This window comes from Tursiops truncatus, chromosome 12 (assembly GCF_011762595.2).
Source record: "Tursiops truncatus isolate mTurTru1 chromosome 12, mTurTru1.mat.Y, whole genome shotgun sequence".
Taxonomy (NCBI): Eukaryota; Metazoa; Chordata; class Mammalia; order Artiodactyla; family Delphinidae; genus Tursiops; species Tursiops truncatus.
The window spans coordinates 78,038,875-78,058,897 of record NC_047045.1 but is presented as its reverse complement, the minus strand read 5'-3'; the positions used below and the strand labels follow the sequence as shown (position 1 = coordinate 78,058,897).

General features: G+C 37.9%; 1 long non-coding RNA gene across 13 annotated transcripts in view; it reads right to left on the bottom strand.

Annotated features, from left to right (window-relative positions):
• Window positions 1–20,023, bottom strand: part of LOC109552827 (uncharacterized) — a 166,004-nt gene that overhangs the window by 81,404 nt on the left and 64,577 nt on the right. For 7 of the 13 annotated variants that reach the window (XR_012324933.1, XR_002179723.3, XR_012324935.1 and 4 more), the window contains 5 exons: window positions 8,367–10,089; window positions 7,164–7,202; window positions 6,706–6,811; window positions 1,457–1,549; window positions 1,112–1,240 (listed from right to left, as the gene is read on the bottom strand). This is a non-coding gene — a long non-coding RNA (uncharacterized lncRNA). Of the gene's footprint in view, window positions 1–822; window positions 884–1,111; window positions 1,241–1,456; window positions 1,550–3,537; window positions 3,669–6,705; window positions 6,812–7,163; window positions 7,203–8,366; window positions 10,090–20,023 lie in introns of all 13 variants that reach the window. The other 6 variants (XR_012324934.1, XR_012324937.1, XR_012324941.1 and 3 more) reach the window with 6 other exon arrangements.

Here is a 20,023-nt window from a genome sequence, read left to right as displayed (position 1 = left end):
AGGGTGCATGTCCCACTTCCTGTCTGTCCTCGGGTCTTCTTTTTTTCCTTGTTGAATTGAAAATGAAGCTGAGCTATAATCTTGTGTGGCAGATACTGGATCCTTCCTTTGATAAACATCTAAAATGCTAATGAACGTGGGCTGCAGCTCTGAAGGAGCAAGCAAACGATTTGACAAGAATCTGGAGGGTAAAAAAACGAAGAAGAACTTTCTGACTTAAAAGAACTCTTTTTGTTCACACTCGGTATTGTTTCCTGGAGAAAAAATTTTGCTCCGCGGAAAAACAGAACAAGATTCTGCTACATCAAAATGCGGAAGCATGAAAAACTGACGAGCTTTCAGATTGTCCTCTTTTGCATGCAAATCATATCAAAAGTTCTCATTAGCATAAATGCATGAGCAACTCTAAATGCTTTTAATTTCCAATCTCAGCCAGCAGAGGAGTAATTTGTCACTGTCAGGGTGAAAATCTAAAAAGAAAAAAGGAGAGAGAGAAGGACTCCATGCTAATTTGGAATCATATAAATTTTTGATTTGCTAATTGACTGATGCTACAGTTCAATCAGCTGCCTTGAAGGTGTAAATAATTCAAAGTACAGTCAGAAATAAAAGCATAATGTGCCTCTACCGAAGGTATATTAGTATTCAGTGCAGCGGGACATACCTGACCACACCTTTTTCACAGATACCCCCTTTAGTCAAATTATAAGTCTTCTGAAAGCAGCTGCACTCATACAAAACAATAAAAACACCTCTCCTATACCCCAAGCTTTACAAGAAGAGACATTAGGACCAAGGAAACAGAACTCAGCAATCTTTTACCTGTAAGCACCCCAGCAGGTTACAACCAAGGCTCCATGAGCCACCGTCCATCAGTAGCTCACTAATGCAATCATAAAGAGAAAAGAGAGAAGATACCAAATACAAATCTTATCTCTGCTCCTGAGCACTTTCAATCTTTCTTTTCCTTTAATCAACTGCTTTAAATGTCATATGCAAAATGTATTTATTGCAAAAATCTCTCATTAGTGCTGGCGAGATAGGGATATTTGAAAATCTACTCCCTGTGGTTTATTTTTATCATGTAGTTCTATAATATTGACATCCTTACCTTCAAATGTCATCATTTGCACCATCCAAAAGTTAGCTTATAGGGACTTCCCTGGCGGTCCAATGGTTAAGACTCTGCACTTCCACTGCAGGGGGTGCAGGTTCCATGCCTGGTCAGGGAACTAAGATCCTGCATGCCGCACAGTGTGGCCAAAAAATAATAATTAAAAACAATTTTTTAAATTGTTTTTATATATAATTTTTATATATAATTGTTTTTATATATAATTTTTTAAATAACTTTAAGCAAAAGTTAGCTTACAAATATTTTAAGAAATATTGCTTAATTTAAAATCAAATGGGATAAACATGAGTAAAGTTCCAACTTATTGGGACTATCATTTACCTGGTAATCTGTATTTTATTCAGTAATAATCTTAGAACAATCGAGGAAATATGCTATAACCATGCTCTGGCACTTGCATTACAGAAAGTGAACCTGATGATAAAACGAAAATGCCAGTGACCTGTGAGAATTGCAAGTAGAAATTAACTTTAGACTAATCACCCCGATGAGAAATTACAGAGGGCGCATGTGCCAACATTCAAGGGACTCGCTTGAACTGCCTTTCAAGTTTAGGGTACAGGCAGTAGCCCTCATCAATGTATGCACTCAAAGATCTATAACAAATACCACAGGCTATAAGAAAACTGACGTCTACATACCAACAAGCATGCCTAGAAAGAAGATAGAAAACTAAGTTCAATAAACTAAGTCAGCAATTAATGTATAGCATTTTTTAAAAAGTCAGTCTTCTCTAACCCCTCTTACCACCATATTTCATTCTAGACTCTTATCCAATATCCTGGCTCTAAAAGTTTGTTCTTCAACAATCCTTTCAATCATTCTAGGTTTGTTTGGAAGTTCTATGGAGAACAACTTGCTATTACATAATGCAGATATAGTAAGTCTTATGTCATATGTGTTTATTATGGGCTTTTAGTTTTTTAATATCCTTTCACAGGTTGCCCTTTCCCGATTCCTTGTCATTGTCTCTGGGAAGACAGAATAAGAATTCAAAACGTGCAATTCTTAGCTTTTGAATGTTAAGAGTCAAGTCTCAAGAATCTGAGCATCACACTCTTTAGCCCTTTATATCATAAAATTTATGTTAGAAACAATAAACCTGAATGAATACATGATCAATTAAAGACAATTTTGTTTTGTTTTTGTTTTTCCTGTCCCCAGACCAGCAAAAACAACTCGAACTTAGAAAGGAAAAGATAATGAGAGGAAAGCAAAGTAAGAGGCTGAATCTGAAGATACAAATGGATGAAGTCTGGACCCTATATAAAAACAGAACTCTGACCCACAACCTGCAGCTACCTGCCCAGGAAACCAACCCCTTATCTACAATACATCACCCAAGAAGCCAGCCGGCTATAAGGCAGACTTGCAGGAAACCATGTAACCATCTTTAGTAACAATCCAGGAAGCCAAACAAAAACACCTGTAACTATTGGCTCCAAATAGCCAGGACTTGACTGATAACTGAGAGCTTCCCTAATTTCTGTCTCCATTTCCAACTTAGGACCAACTACTGAAAGCCACGTGCCCACCACTAACCCATCCCATGGACCTCCTGCCCCTAGCCAGCCGCCTCCAGCATCCTGGTGCCCACAGCCTCCATCAGGGCACATGCCAACCTTCCCACCCCTCTGCCTGTCATTGGGTCTCCGCCAAAATTCAAGTAACGGTGGCTGACTCCATTGCATAGCAAGCTCTGAATTGATAGCCTTTGCTTTTCTCGTTTAGGTGGTCTTTGTTTATTTCCAGGGATCCAGGGTGCCCAAGGGGAGCCACTTCCTCCTTGGAGGGTTGCAGTCCAACCTCTAGGTCCGTTGTGAATCCCAAGAGCAGGGAGAACTTCTGCCTCATTTCCCAATGGCTCCCAGAGGTGAGACGCTTTACAGAGAGTCTGCCCAGAATGAGGGGAGATCAGAATAACATCTACAACAGTTTTGAGCACGTTCTACCTGCCAATATAAGAGACCCTAAAGGACTAACTAACTTCCATCCTGCCCTCTGGTGACCTTAGCTCCACAGCTCTCCCTCCCTCTTCCTCTTGATAAAACCCGAATTGCCCAGCCAACAGTGGCTAGTCCAAAAAAGCAACTCCTCTCCACCTGAGGACCCATTTTCAGCACCTAGTCCCCAAACTAGCTGAACTTCTTCTACTGACCTCTCTTTGCTCAGCTCTATAAAAATTCCACCCTTCTCTCCCAAGGTAGAACATTCCTTCAGCGCCTTCTCTGGCCATGGCATTTTGAAAAAAGCCTTTTCCCAGTGCTCTGCTAGATTTTCTTCCACACTAGTCTAAATGCTTTACATGTTTTATTTAACCTAATTTTCATAGCAACTCTCGAGGTGGGTGCTATTACTATCCCCATTTTATAGAAGGAGAAACTCTGGCAGGAAAAATTTACTTGGTGGTAATTTCCAGGACTCATGGTATGCAGAGAAATACGCTGAATATGTTAGTATGATGCAGGGATTTCTTAACCTCATCACTGTTGACATTTTGGGTGGATAATCTTTTGTTGCAAGGGGCCAAGAACTAGAAAGAAGGAGAGAATTAGCATTTCCTTTTTACAGCCTTTTAGAATTTTATTTTGATTTCACTTTTTAAAACAAGCATTTCTTAGTTTTGTAATTTGCAAAGCATCAAGGAAGGAAACTTTCAAGAGAAAAGAAAGATCACCTTTGTTTTCTCAGCAGCCACATTGCATTACTGGTTTATATTGAGCTCATGATTAATTAAATTTTACAAGCCTTCTTTTACATAAATCGTTTCGTCTCCTCAAACCTCTACTCATAAAATTGATTTTTCAAACAAAATTCAGAGCCTTATATTTAATCTGTGATAGTTTCACATTCCATGCTCTGGTCTTTCATTGCAAAACCGGCAGTCGTTTAATTTTGACTCTTTGATTCAACTTACAATCTATCTCTCCTGGTTATTTATCATCCGTAATTTTGGTCACCGCATTTCAATGCTAAAATAGTGCTGCTGAGACAGAACCAAACAGTCCTGCATTCCTTCACTAGAGATTTCCTGCTCGGAAGTGGAAATACATTCATAAACATCAATTTAAATTGCTCTACCAGCAGACTGTCTCTGCACCTAATCATTCCACCTGTGGGGCCCCCTGACCGGTACCCTGTGGGGTTGTGCACACCCTGCATGACCATAGATGGTGGCTCTGATCGCCCAGATCACAATCCTCCAAGCATTTCCCACCAGAATCAGTAAACGCCATAAGGTGATTCTAGCCAGAGAGACAAACTATCTGAACCTAGAAATATCCCACCTAGAGCCAGACGTGGGAGGAGGAAGAGAGGCATCACCGGGACCTCTTCCGTCTTCATGAACAAAACCACGTGTGAAACAGGCCTCTCTTTTACTTTGTAAGTGTCTGGTACAAAGAGTATTAAATGTATGAGTCAAACCGTTAAGATTTGAACAAGAGGACCAGTTCTTCTATGTGACCCTATTTTTGAAAATCAAGTTTTTAATCATCTCCAGTCTTCCAGAACCACTTACTGTCACCATGGTTTCTTTTCTTAATTTTTTAATTTTTATTTTTTTAACATCTTTTTGAAGTATAATTGCTTTACAATGGTGTGTTAGTTTCTGCTTTATAACAAAGTGAATCAGCTATATATATACATATGTTCCCCTATCTCCTCCCTTTTGCATCTCCCTCCCTCCCACCCTCCCTATCCCACCCCTCTAGGTGGTCACAAAGCACCGAGCTGACCTCCCTATGCTGCTGCTTCCCACTAGCTATCTATTTTACGTATGGTAGTGTATATATGTCCATGCCACTCTCTCGCTTTGTCACAGCTTACCCTTCCCCCTCCCCATATCCTCAAGTCCATTCTCTAGTAGGTCTGTGTCTTTATTCCCGTCTTGCCCCTAGGTTCTTCATGACCATTTTTTTTTTATTCCATATATATGTGTTAGCATACAGTATTTGTTTTTCTCTTTCTGACTTACTTCACTCTGTATGGCAAACTCTAGGTCCATCCACCTAACTACAAATAACTCAACTTCATTTCTTTTTATGGCTGAGTAATATTCCATTCACCATGGTTTCTTAAAACTTGCTGGGAGTGGTTGTGTGGTCACATGGGCAGGTTCCCTCAGGAGCCCATAATATAATTTTTGGCCCATGAGCATACATTATCCATATCAGCAGCATCCTTTTCCATCCCTACCTGTCACTTTTCCACCTTGTTAAATCCTTCTCATTTGCTGGGGCAGGGGGTGGGGGGAAGGACTCTGAGAAAACCATGACCTAACATCCTCCCTTCTTCACACCAGGTTTGGCCCCCATTGAATTCTATACGTGCCCTAACATGGTACATGGAACACCAGATGTACAAGGTATCCCAGTGAATTTCATTTGCTTACTTCCACTAAAATTCAGGAACTGAGAATGACCATTTCTCCCTTGCTCAGCCCAGTGTATGAATGTTAGTTAACATTTGATGAATGAATGAACAAAGATGAAACTGAATTTTAATACATTTAAAACAGGTGTTTTATGACTTCTTCAATTTCTCAGGCTTTGATTTCTTTCAAAATATTTGTTCTCAAATATCTTCCCCATCGGAACACGATTTTCCTTGAACAGGCTGAGCAGAAATAAAGCTGAAGGGCTGTGCTTTCCCTCTGTCATCTGTTAGCATCATACCATTTGCTCCAGGCAGAGGGCCTCCCTGTTTCTCTTACTCCAAACATAGCTTTAAAGAGTCTTTTTGTTGTCTTTGGCATTTTTTTTTTTTTTGCAAGCCTCAGTTTATTCCCTGGCGGTCCAGTGTGTCAACTAAAAATTGGCACTTGTCACTGGCGCATGCCATCTACCTCTACAAGGATTAAATCATGTGCTGCTGCAGCTGCTGATTTTCAACACCCTCTGAAAGGAGTTCAGGGTGGAGAGAAGAAATGAGACACTCTGTGCTCTGGGAAAAACTGGCAGAACAGGTCTTCAGATAGTTAGATATTTTCAGGAGCCGATTTTATGAGCCAGATGCTTGTATCTCCTCATATCTAGAAAAGCACTAAAATCCTTCATGGTGACGACTGCTCCTCGTGACTAGCAGAAATCTTCTGCAAGAAAATATGTGCTCGATTGCATGTACTCCCCCTTCGCCAAAATCACCTATATACTGACCTTCCCCCCACCTCTTTCGAACAGTTCCTCAGAGCTATCTGAAACGCTGTCTCCTGGGCTGCAGTCCTCATTTTGCCCCCAAATAAAACTTAACTCGCAACCCTCACATTGTGCATTTTTTTTAAGTCGACAAGTGGTTAGGACTCCATACTTCCACTGCAGGGGGCACAGGTTCTATCCCTGGTCGGGGAATTAAGATCCGCAAGCCATGTGGCGCGGCCGAAAAAAAAATTTTTTTTAATTAAAACAATGTTTAATTTAAATTTAATTTTAACTCTAATACTTAGAAAGTTCTATGACAAAAGGTAACATGTTCTTTTAAAAATGTGTACAAAACACTAATACAAAATTTATTTTAGCATGAGATAAAAGCAAAACAGTATTCTGTGAAATACGCCAATTACTGAGCATCACCTCCAGAAATCCTTTTTCTAACTGCGCGTCATTCATCACGATTCAGGATCAACTCCCGTCGTGCCTTGGACATGTCCTCATCCAACGTGAGCTCATCTGGAAGGCCCTAAGGAGTCACACAGTCACATGGGGTTTCAACAATTCCCCCCTCACTTTTCAATTTCACCTATGCCATTACATTTTTAGAATTTTAGTTCTAGAAAAACTGCGCTTTATTTACTCACATATGGTCTCTGACCATAATATGAATAGTCATATTTTTAATAAATATTTAAAATTCCTTTCCTAAAAGCTATGACCAATGTTGCTATTCTTGGCCATGAACGATTTTTTCTAAGTTTGCATCATTTCTAGCTACCTAGCCAGTTTTTTCCTGGTTGTCCAATTTCAGAATTATTTGTAAAATCAAGAAGACAAGAGTTATAATCCTACTTTGACTACTTAAAAAGGTGTTTTACCCAAGTGACTTCTTACTCTGAGCGCCTCAGTTTGTCCACCTGTAAAACAGAGATGACAACTGTAAATATCTATTCAAGTGCTGGCTTCTCTCAGAACTAGCTTCTCTTGCATTACAGTTGTTTATCATAGGGGTTCTCAACCAGGGAAATTTTGTGCCAAAGGGGACATTTGGCAACATGGAGACATTTTTGATTTTCACAGCTGGGGGGAGTTGCTACTGACATCTAGTGGATAGAGGCCAGGATGCTGCTTAATCCCACAACAGAGAATCATCCAGTCTAAAATGTCAAGAGTGGCAAGGCTGAGAACCTCTGGAGACGTAAACCCTATGAAGACAAGAGCCATGTCGGTCATCACTATGGTATCCCTGGCACCAAGCACTGCACCTGGCACATGGTGGGTGTGCAGTAAATATGGAATGAATAGTAGTGCAAAACAAAGGTCTGCAGACTGCCTGAATTCAAATCTCAGGATGAGTTACAAACCATTAAATAAAATCATAGACCAAAGCACACATTCATCAACTACCATTCAGTACCCTATGCATAGAAAGGTCTGTCCAAAACATGAAAGAAGAACAGCAACTAGGTGACTTCATACTTACCCAGTCATGTGCTAGTAAAAGTTTAACAATCAGCTCTCAGGCTGGTAGGGGCGAAAGGTGGAGGAAGCCCTGGTTTGCAGGGTCTTCCAAATTCTATAGTACAGATACTTTCACCGTGGATGTTTCCAAGTTACCAATGTGGTATCACTAAACTGAGGTTTGGGAAAAGTTGCCCACGATCAGCTCGTATAAGCAAGTTCAAGCCGGTTCCAATATACCACTAGTTTTATCCTGAGCTTTCCCTCTGTCCTCTGTCAGCACTGTATCATCACCTCTACACTGTGATTTACATCTTACCTTCAGCTGCTTTCATTACTCCCCCAGGTCCTCTGTAAATCTAATATTAAAGAATCCAAAATAACTATGCCTCATCTATAGATTTCCTGTGGGCACAAGAATCCCACAGTGTTTTTCCAGCCTGAGTTAGAAGAAAACCATGTATTTGCTCTGGGTCCATTGACATCCTGATGGTAAATTCCAAAAAAAAGGTTTTTAAATCAAGAACATCTTTAGACCATCACTTAAAGTCATGTTAAACCTATAAAAATAATTAAAAGTACAGTTATAGTAAAGAATTAGAAAATAAACAAGTACATACCCTTAAAGGTCCAACATGGTTCATGAAACGCTTCCAGTTACTTTCTGTGGTGACTAGTTCAAGCTCACACGATGAGAGCACCTGATTTTTTGAGGGTGTGTTGAGGGGGGGAATTCAAAGGAAATGTGAAGTTCATGCCTTGATGAACCACACAAATAGACATCCCCTTTCCCTTCACACTACACCTAATCAAATAAAACCTCGATTATCCAACACCATGAGAAATTAAATAACTTTCTTTGTTAAAATAAAGATTAATTCAGAGGATTACTTTAGTCAAGTATCTCTAAACTTCTAAAAGCTTTTAAATTTTAGAGCTAAGAAAAAATCAGGAACTGTCAAATTTCTTCGTCCCCTAGATTTTATGAATGTATGTGTACACTTCCCTTGGCCTTCCCAGAAAATAGAATTTAACTAACAGAACATGGATGTGATGGCTTTGCAGCCTGTGAACTTGGTGGAATGCTAAGAAATCTCTTCTCTTTATTGTTTGGGGTAAGAAGAGAGATTTTTGTGAGATTTGGAAGTCAGAAGACAAGCAGTAGTCACTTTCTTCTGAAGGTTGATACAGGGCACTGGGCATGGTTGCACTGTGTGCATGTGGTTGCTGATCTTCTGGCCACATCGTTGGTGGGATCCAGCAGTTGTGCCCACAGCAACCTGTACTGCTGCTTCCTCTCCTCCTTTAGCTTCTCTAGTCTGGAGCCAGACTTGGGTGCTGCTCTTAGGCAAAGAGCACCAGCTTCTTCTGTGAGTCACCTTTGCTGTAGAGATTGCAAGTGGTGACAGGTTCCCGTTTGTCCTCACTCCAACAGTAACATGTTCCGTATAATGCATAGTGGTTCTGTCTTCCTGATTGAGCCCTAATCTATACAATGGATGTATAGGATTATGACTTCATAGGTATTCTCTCTCCTTGATAGATAGCAATACACACCTGTTGGTGCCCTACCCACATCCCTTCACTCCAAGCCAGCGCTAACCTGCACACAGCTCTTTTATACACCATGGCCCCATGCATCTACTTCCCAGAATGATTTTGCTGGTGACAGGGCACTTGGCTCACACCTGGGGGAGGCCAGAAATAAGATGCTAGCACCACAGAAGTAACCCTCAAACGAAGAGAGGCAGGAATTGGTGGACAAGCCTTCCAGGTTCCTCACCCCACCACAGGGGAGTTCTGAGGTGTGTTCCACAGTTTTTATGAGGGTCCCCATTGCACTTAAGCCCCCATTGCCCATGGCCATGATGTGCTCTTTAAAATATATTTGATTGGCCCCATTCCATCCCTGCCTTACTTCTCTACCACAAAACAGCAGCTTTGCGATCACCTTCCAAAGTATTTACCCCCAAAGCTTTCTTTCAGGATCTGCGTTTGATGAAATTCAAACTAATACAACCTCTGAAAGTCTTTATATTCTACTTTGAAAAAGGACATTCCCTTGTGAAATGCAAAAATGTAATAGCCATCTTACAGTATCTCAAGGTTGTCATTTTATTATAGCTCCATGTAGAAAATTTAAGACAAGTTTCCCAACATTTTCCAAAGAAAAGCAAATTTTATTTCTCCCAAGGCTCACAGTGCATGTATTCCCCTCTTAGGCTGACTCTGGAGTTACAGGCAGTGAAAGTACAGACACCTTACCTTCTTCCAGTTGTGACATCACATTCCAACTATCAGCCGTATGCCGGGACCTGCTGACGAGGTAGGCATGAAAGTCACCTGGAAAATGAAACAATAGATGTCCAGATCTGCTACATCATAACCAAATTTGTGAAAAAGTTAAGTAGATAAGATCAGCCTGAATATTTACTTTCCCCATAATACACCCTATACAATGATTTTACAAATACTTTTATTTGCTTTTCTTACCTTTTTTTTCTATTAAAAAAAAAGTTACCATGCATGGGTCACAGAAATTTATGGTGGGTTTCCAAGTAACTAAGTCCTCATTGTTCCAAATATAGAACAAAAACTGGAATTATTTTAACTAGTTCTTTTGAATATAAACTAGAACCAGGCAAATTATCCACCATGCAGAAGTCTATGGTGAAGGCTAGGTTTGAGAGGAATATTTAGCAAAAAATAAAGATCCATGCTGAAACTAGTCTTTATTCTTTATTTTCTTCCTGGTTTCTCTTTTTGAGTCAATGACAATCCTAACAATTTTATTAAGCCAATAAAGGGTGACTGAAAGGGAAGCAGCCACAATGGAAGCTGGTGATCCAGAAATATGTGTGTGACAGTGCTACTGGCCCAGTACCACATAATCATCTGTTTTAAAGATTGTATAACAATGCTGGCCCAGATGAGTCAACACTCCAACTTATAGATGAAAAACTGAAGTCATCATTTAATTGCCCATCACACACGCCAAATAATTTCTTTGTAAATAGAAGTGAAATATTTTTTTGCATTCACATTCCAACAGAGTCAATAGAAAATTTAGATTGGAAAGCAGAAATTGATAATATGAAATGTCAATATGCTTATTTACTCTTTTTTTTAACTGATTGTAAAAGTTTGGTTCTGTTCCCCAAGAGAGAGTTTCTAACACTCCTTAAGCAAATTCCCCTGTGGATGAATAATTCAGCAGAGAACTTCAGAAAAGGTCAGTTTTCATCATTGGAAGAAGGTGTGCCATATTAGTCATCCATGAAAATTAGAATAAATCACCATGGGTTAAAAGTATCGGCCAAGAGGCATCCAAATGTATTTAGATTAAATGAACTTATACTTTCTTCTTTGGAGAGCTAAAACAGCTGTTTCACACCCCTCTGACTTCTTTTTAACAATGGCTATTACATCCTTCCCTTTCATGAAGTACAACCATGCTTTCTAACCACAATAATAGGAATAATATAAATGTTATAATGAGTCTGGGTTTAAGTGCATCTCTGGGAAATCATTTGAATGTAGAGAAAGAGAGCTTTATATGATAAGAGAAATTCAGCTTTATTGTATTAGATTGTGTCGTATTAGGAATATTCAGATTCTCTATTTTGCAGAAGACTTAGAATCTTAATTCAACAGCCCATTATAATCATGTACATAAAAAATATTTTCTTTAATCTGGAGAGTAAAATTTGTTTTGCAAAACAAAAAAGATCTTTTAATACAATTGGAACACACTGTACAAAGAAGAATTATTTGTGGGATGCCTCCTTGTAATTGCACCAGTTTTAATTTATAGTATCCATTTATTATTTCCACTGTTTTGTTTTCTGATGAAAGTGTTATGTCCTGCAGAAATTCAGTGCAATGAGGCAGGTCTAGTATTTTTTGTGGTGCTGTGTTACATCCAATCTTTTTTATTTATGCTAAGCTATTGTTTTAGATGATTCTTAGTTTTTCTTTAATACTATGACTGACTCTTGCAAAAATGTATGCAAATGTTTTTATTTTGTGAAAAATGAAAGGCAAAGTCATACATTATGCTGGTCTTGCAAAAAGGAATCATTAGCTCTTGCCAAAAGCAAAGCAGTTGATCTCCTGCCATGCTATTGTATATGATTACTAATTTTCTATCAAGCATTGTCCTATGATAAACAAAATGGCCCATCAATGATGCCAAAAGGCAGATGATTCTTTGATAACTCAGCAACACTACCTCTAACTACTTCCCAAAAGGGTCTTTTCAAGAAAACCACATCTATGGCTTTTTCAGGAATGCCAGGGATATAAGTGTTCCTAGCGCAGATTTAACTGTAACACTAATTAAATGATCTTCTCATTCAGTAATTAATTATAGAATTATAGAATGGTGGGTTGAAAGGGACCTTGAGAGATTGAGTCAGCACCTACATCCTCTGTAAGGACCACATATAAACTATTCTAAACCCGAGGAAAACTACCTTATTTTTCAAATCTTAGTAAAAAAAATTTTTGTTATTGTTTACAAGGTCTTTTCATGATCTAATCCAGAGATAAATGTACACAGCATGAAAAAAATCCTTCCAATACACCATTTAGTTGCCATCTTCAGAGTAGCCTGAGAACACACCTGGAGCCCATCCTCTAGGTCAGCCAGTATTGTTTCATTTCCCTCAGGAACTATTCCCTGTCCAGGCCAAATAGCCCACTGCTTCTAACTTATAAGTAGCACCTTCTTTTTCTTCCTTTTTCAGTCGTCACTTGTTATCCTAAATTCTCTTAAAATTTTCCTTTATTTCCAGAACTTGTACATGGAAAATGTAAAGATCTGACCAATGCAGAATGAAATAATACCCTCTGACAAAACCCACCCTAGGCCAAATTATGCAACAAAAGACATTTGCCTCATTTGTCTCTTCCACCCACCACGAACAGCAGGGGAGGGTAGCTCTACGTACCAGTTCCATTTCAGGAGAAAAGAAGAAAGAGAAAACAGGGCAGGAAAAAGTGTTTAAATTTAATATGGCCAAACACTTCCCAGGTTATGTGAATGTTTTAAATTTATATATTCAAGAAGGTCAGAAAATTCCCCAAAAAGGAAAATTCAAAGAAAAACTGCCTATTCATATTAAAGTTCAAACTGCAAAACACCAAAGGTAAGGAGAAAAACTTGAAAGTAGTCAGAAGAAGAAAAGATGCAGTACATACAGTGGAATCATAGTGCATATAATCAGAAATTTCTCAGTAGAAACCAGGGAAACTAGAGACAGTGGAATAATATATTTAAAGTACTGAAATTAAAAAAAAAAGTTGTCAATGCAAAATTCTATGCCAAGTGAAAAGTATCTTTAGAAATGAAGGTGAAACAAAGAAAATTTTTTTTTTTTGGTGGTACGTGGGCCTCTCACTGTTGTGGCCTTTCCCGTTGTGGAGCACAGGCTCCAGACGCGCAGGCTCAGCGGCCATGGCCCATGGGCCTAGTCGCTCTGCGGCATGTGGGATCTTCCCAGACCGGGGCACGAACCCGTGTTCCCTGCATCGGCAGGCGGACTCTCAACCACGGCGCCACCAGGGAAGCCCAAGAAATTTTAAGATAAAGAAAAGCCAACAAAATATATCACCAGCAAACCTTCACTATAAGAAATACTTAATACATTTCTTTAGGCTAAAAGAAATGTTTCCCGAGAAAAATTTGGATCTTCAGGAAAAACTGAAAAGCCCTGTAAATGGTAAATATCTATTTTTTCTCAATTTCCATAAAATACCTATGACTGTTTAAAATAAAAACTAAAACATTGTTTAGTGATGTTTTCAATGTTTGCAGTTGTAATATTTTATATTTATATACATTGTCATTGTAAGTATTAAAGAGATCGATATGATTGCAAGTTTTCTAATGTTACATTAAATGATACAAACTAATTTTAAGTAATCTGAGAAAGATTAAGGATACACATTGTTGTCTGCCAAACAACCATTTAAAAAATTGCAATAAGATATAGATAGAATGGCAATGAGATATAGCAATATATAAATTAAAATAGAATGCTAAAATATATTCTAATAACTTAAAAAATTTAGGAAAGGAAAGGGGGAACATAAAAACAATAAAAGCAAAGGAAACAAGAAGAAAAAAGTTAAATGGATGACAAAATCCAAGCATATAAAAAAATTACATTAAGTGGTAATGATATAAACACTTTAATTACAAGTCAGAGGTTGTCACAGTGGATTAAAAAGCAAAACCACCATAAAACACTTCCAATAAGAGATACATTTTAGATATGAAAACACAGTTCAAAAGGAGAGACTCTAATTACTAATATCAGAAATAAAAAAAGAGATTATCAATTCAGATCTTACAAATACTAAAAAGGGAAATTTTTAATGTCAATAAATTTGACAATTTAGGTAAAAAGGACAAATACCTTGAAAAATACCATTCTAAGAATGACAAAAAACAAAACAGAGAAATTGAATATACCTATATCAATTAAGAAATTGAATTTGTTATAAAAAAAATTTCAACAATGACAAAATACCTAAAATAGTTTTATTGGTGAACTCTATTAAACTTCAGGAAAAAAATAATACCCACCTTATACATTTTAAAAAACAAAAGGAAGAAATACTGACAAACTCACTTTCTGGGGCTATAAACCCAAAATTTTATAGAACATAGGTGTAAAAATCCTTTGCAAAATATTAGCAAATAGAATCTAACAATATATTAAAAAATATATAATACATTATTACTAAATACACCTTATCACAGAGATTCAAGGCTGGTTGAACATTTAAAAAAATGTAATTTACTCTATTAAAATAACAAAAGGGAAACTTCATATAATTCCAGTAGATACAGAAAAAGCAGCTGATAGAATTCAACACATATTCACATTAAAATTTTTAGGAAACTGGAAATAGGAAGGTATTCATCAATCTGACATTAAAAAAAGCATACATTGTTAATATCATAATTAAGGGCCAAAAAAATCTCCCTAAAATCATTAAGGCAAGAATGCTCATATCCACCCCTTCTAGTTAACATTATAATTGAAGTCTTAGCCATTGCGGTAAGGCAAGAAACAGAAATACAAGGCATACCAATCAGAAAGGGAAAACTAAAACTGTTCCTATTTACAAAAATCCCAATGAATCTACAAATCACTTGTAGACCTAAGTGAATAAACAGAACATGTTCATGGATTAGAAAACCCAACATCACTAAGATGTTGGTTATAACAAAACTGATTTATGAGTTGAACACAATTTCAATTAATGCTTTATTTTTGTAGAAACTGTCAAGCTAATTTTAAAAATATATATGAAAATAAAAGAACTTAGAATAGCCCAGGAAATTATTTAAAGGAAGAACAATGTTGGAGGACTCACTATGATAAAAAAGCTTTTTACAAAGCTACAATAACCAAGACAGCTTAGAATTAGTAAACATATAAACAGATAATAAAATGCAATAAAGAATGCAAAAGTATATCCACACATAGAGTCAATTAATTTTTGGTAAAGGTGCCAAGGTAATTCAATGGAGAAAGGAGAGTCTTTTCATTAAATGGTACTTGAACAATTGGATAATCCATATCTTGAAAATTAACATTGAACTTTACTTCCCACAATGCATAAAAATCAATTCAACATAGATCACAGACCTAAATGTAAAACCGAATAGTATGAAACTTCTACAATAAACATGGGAGAAGATCTTTGTGACCTTGGGATAGGTAAAAATTTCTTATGTCACAAAATCCACAGTACATAAAAGATTTTTGAAAAATTTGACCTCATCAAGATTGAAAGCTTCTGATCTTTGAATAAATGACACTATTGAACAAACAGTTAAGCCACAGTCTTGGAGAAAATATTTAGAAAACATGTAGAACAAAGGACTTGTATTTAGAACACTATATATAAAGAACACTTACATTCAATAATAAATTAAACAACCCGGGCTTCCCTGGTGGCGCCGTGGTTGAGAGTCCGCCTGCCGATGCAGGGAACACGGGTTCGTGCCCCAGTCTGGGAAGATCCCACATGCCGCGGAGCGGCTGGGCCCGTGAGCCATGGCCGCTGAGCCTACGCGTCCGGAGCCTGTGCTCCGCAACGGGAGAGGCCACAACAGTGAGCGGCCCGCGTACCACAAAAAGAAAAAAAATATATATATATATAATAATAAATTAAACAACCCAGTTTAAAAAAAAGAGCAAAAGATTTGAAAAAGAAGACACGTCCCCAAAGGCAATATAGAAATAGCCAAGAAACACATGAAAAGATATTCAACATTATTAGTCAGCTGGGAAATATAGATTCAAATCAAAATATGATACCACTAAAACTAAAAGGCTGACAACGCAGAGAGAAGGCAGGCAGAGGGAGCAACTGGAACTCACACATTTAAAACATATGTAGTTCATTGCATGTAAATTATCCTTCACTCCAGTTGGAAAACACCTGTACTCTACCTTGTCCTTAACGAAAAAGAATCAAGTATAACCTAGATAACAAAAATATATATTAAAGAGTCTGATTAAAATAACCAAAACAAATCATCATTAAAGGGAAATATTCTAATTTTGCTCAGTTATGCAAACAAAATAAATCCACATGGCTAAAACGTTCCCATCAGTGGTTTACTGTCTTGGCTCAGCTCTTACTCAGAAGGTCCATTCAGTTTATATCTCCAACAGGATCACTGCAACCATGACTCATTTTGCAATTAGAATCTTCAATGTGAGTGTAGCAAAGCTAAAAACTTGGCATCATTTTCCTGCAGGAAAAAAAGAATCCCTGATAGAAACTGCACTTCTATTTAGTGTCCAGATGTTAACTTTATTAAACTGGAAACATTCTCCTCCCTCTTCACATTTTGTGGGCAGTACTTCGGCTCTAATAAATGACCTATTTTATACTCACACCCACACAATTAAATGTATCAAAACCCTATAATAAAGTAAAATTTTCAATGTTGAATTCCGGCTCGCTTTGGGTTCTTTTAAAGAATTAAAATTTTTTTTTTTCTTTTTGCTTCACAAATATACAGAATTGTTTGTATAAACAAAATACATTTATGCAAATGTTATAACTCGTATTAATAAAGATAATGGGTCTCCTGAGAAAACAGTGGCCAAGAATCATGCAACTTGAAATTTATTTTAATTTGTATTCTTCTGGAAAAGGCAGAAAAAGCATTTTCTCATTTCCATATCAGTTAAGATTTAGTATTCACTGGTCAGACAAACAAATTACCTTATATTGATATGCTAATTAAGTCCTTAGCACATATTACTCACACTTAGGGTGATATATAAATCTTGTTAATGAAGAGAACAGAAAAAAGCGTAAAGATATTGTGACGGCAAGCATGACGTAGAATGTATCATTGTGGATCTAAGGCTGTGAGCTGCTTTCCTACCTCTAATAGCCACCGTGGACCTCCCATGTATGGCTTAGATGTTTTAATCTGACTTTTTAATTTGAGTAAACACTGCATTACAGGAATGGAGGAAATGAAGTCCAAGCACCAGACATCCCAGGCAGTGAGGGGAGGTGCGTTTATGCAAGCCTGAGGTGGTGGCACAGGCACGGAGAAGCCTAATAGGAAAGGTCCTTACATCCTCCAAACCTGAGAATCTTTGCACTGATGTAAGAATATGTGAAAGTAAAGAGAAAGAAAGAAAAACAATTGGTCCTATTAACTGAACCTAAACCCCAGCCCTAAACAGCCTGAGAAGATGAATCCTAAGGTCCAGCTTTAAGTGTAGCAATGATTCAGAACCAAGAATAAGGCAACTTACAGAAAATGCATTCTTCCAAAGTGATGCCTGGATTTCTTTAGCAGAACAATACGTTTTTATTCCACAGTTAGAATTTTAAGGCATGTGGCAGAGACAGTTATTTATCCCCCAATATCTACTTGATTTTCATTAGTCTGCCATAATGGAATCCCTGGTTTTTAGCTGGGAGCCTCTCTTTAGGTGTGGCCATTTGACGAAGTTCTGGACAATGGGACACACGTGAAGTGGGTAACTACAAGAAGCTCCTAACACAGAGTTTTGTACTTCTCCTTCCCTTTCCTCTTTCCTGCTGGCTGGAATGCATATGTAACAGCTGGACATGGACCAGCTGTCTTGCACAGAACACAGGACATGCCCTTGGAAATGGCCACACACAGCAGAAGAAGGAGAGAAAAGGAACCGGGGTGCCTGAGGCTTTCATGGAGTAGAGGCTTCGAAGCAGACCTACGTGCCTACATCTAGTCTTTATAGCAAAAGAGAAATCAAAGAAACTTAAATAAGACAGGAGCTTATTGGGGGGATTACTCTTATTTGCAGCCAAATCTAATTCTAAATAGCAAAAATCCTAGAAGCACAATTACTCAAAGGGGTTAATAGACTGGTAGGTATGAGTTTCACAAAACAGCACAGTCGATATTTTTACTCTTTCAGGTGGTAGAGGGCAGGAGAAGAAAAGCTTTGGATACTTTAATAAAAAATTGGAAATGACAAGGAGAGAAAAGGAGTGTAAAAGAAAAGGTAAAAACTCTAAAGACCAATTTCTTTAACGTATTTTGAGACAAAGAGTGGCTATGAACAAAGGTCCTTTCTTGTGCCCCTTCCTTCTCTCCTGAGGGTCTTTAAGTGTCGCCTTCCCCATGAGGCTGTATTCAGGCTGTTACTGCCAAGGTTGAATTCATTCAATTTAGTTTGAATGATGACCACAGGCAGGAATGACTGTGGGCCCTTTAAATACCCATAAGGGTATTTGTGTATGTTGTGGAGCCACCATGGTGTAGGAGTTAAAAACAGATTCTGCAGTCAGACTGACAGGGTCTGAATCACGGCTCCGCCATGTACACCTGGGTGAGCTCTCTGATCCCTGGTTTTCATTGTAAATGAGGTTAATAACAGTACCAACTATTTAGAACTAAATGAGACGAATACGCTGTTACATGTAAAGCACTTTAGAAGTATCTGGTATAAAGTGCTTTAAAATATGTCAACATTATTTGATGATAATAATATTGAATTACCAATACATTTCTGAGCTCCTAGGGAAACTCATAGGATCCTATTCTTCTGCCCTTGATCAAATATAACTTTCCTCCTTTCTAGACCCCTCCATCTCCACCACAGCTGTGTGGATACAGAGGACCCAGCAAAAGACGCAAGGCTCTAGGACTGGTGAGGCCATAACATAGGAAGAACCGGGGCCTCTGAATGTCTGTGTGGAAGGCTGCCCTTCAGTCAAAGTCATTAGCATCTGCATGAGCAAAAAACAACTTTTCACTGTGTCTGTGCACTGAGATTTGGAGGCTTGTCTATTATACCATCTGGCATTACCCACCCTAATTGTATGAGATAGCTAGGACTGCTGCAACCAAGTCCCACAACTGAGTGGCTTAACAACAAGTCTATTTTCTTACAGTTCTGGAGGCTAGAAGTCTGAGATCAAGGTGCCGGCAGGGCCACGCTCCCTCTGAAAAACCTATGGAAGGGTCTACTCCAGGCATGTCTCCAAACTTCTAGAAGTTCCTTGGCTTTGGCTTCTGGTCTTCACATGAACTCCTAGCTTCATAATGCCACATGAAGATTGTGTGTTTGTATCCAAAGTTTCTCCTTTTATAAGGACACTAATCATATTGGATTAGGGCCCATCCTCATGATCTCATTTTAACTTGATTACCTCTGTAAAGACTATGTCCAAATAAGGTTCCATTCTGAGGTCCTGGGGCTTAGGACTCTAACCTTTCTTTTCTGGGAGACACAATTCCCCCCATAGCACTAACATAAATTGCTAACTTCACATTCTCACTTACACCTAATTCTTCAAATCTGCAGAATGTGAGATGCCAGAAATTAAACCTATCATATTCTACCCTGGTTATGGTTAAACTAGAGAAAGTTTCATTATGTTAAATTAGCTGCTTTCCTAGCAAAGTCACTATGCGGCTACATTTTATTCTGCATGTTAATACATAACCATAGATTTCTCTTCACTATCCACATATACATAATCCTATAAGCCTTTAGGTATGACATAGGCCTGGCATTTACCGGTCGCACCAATATCAAAGAATTATGAATAAGGCTTTGAGAAGTAGTTCAGGAAATATTTTTATAACAATAATTAGGATTGCCTTTTATATCTGTTACAGAAGAAGTCAGACAACTAGCAATTTCTATCTACAAATAATAACAAAGGAATACAGTTTTAATAAAATCACTTCAAGTCATAAGTATTAGAATGGATAAAATATGACCAACAT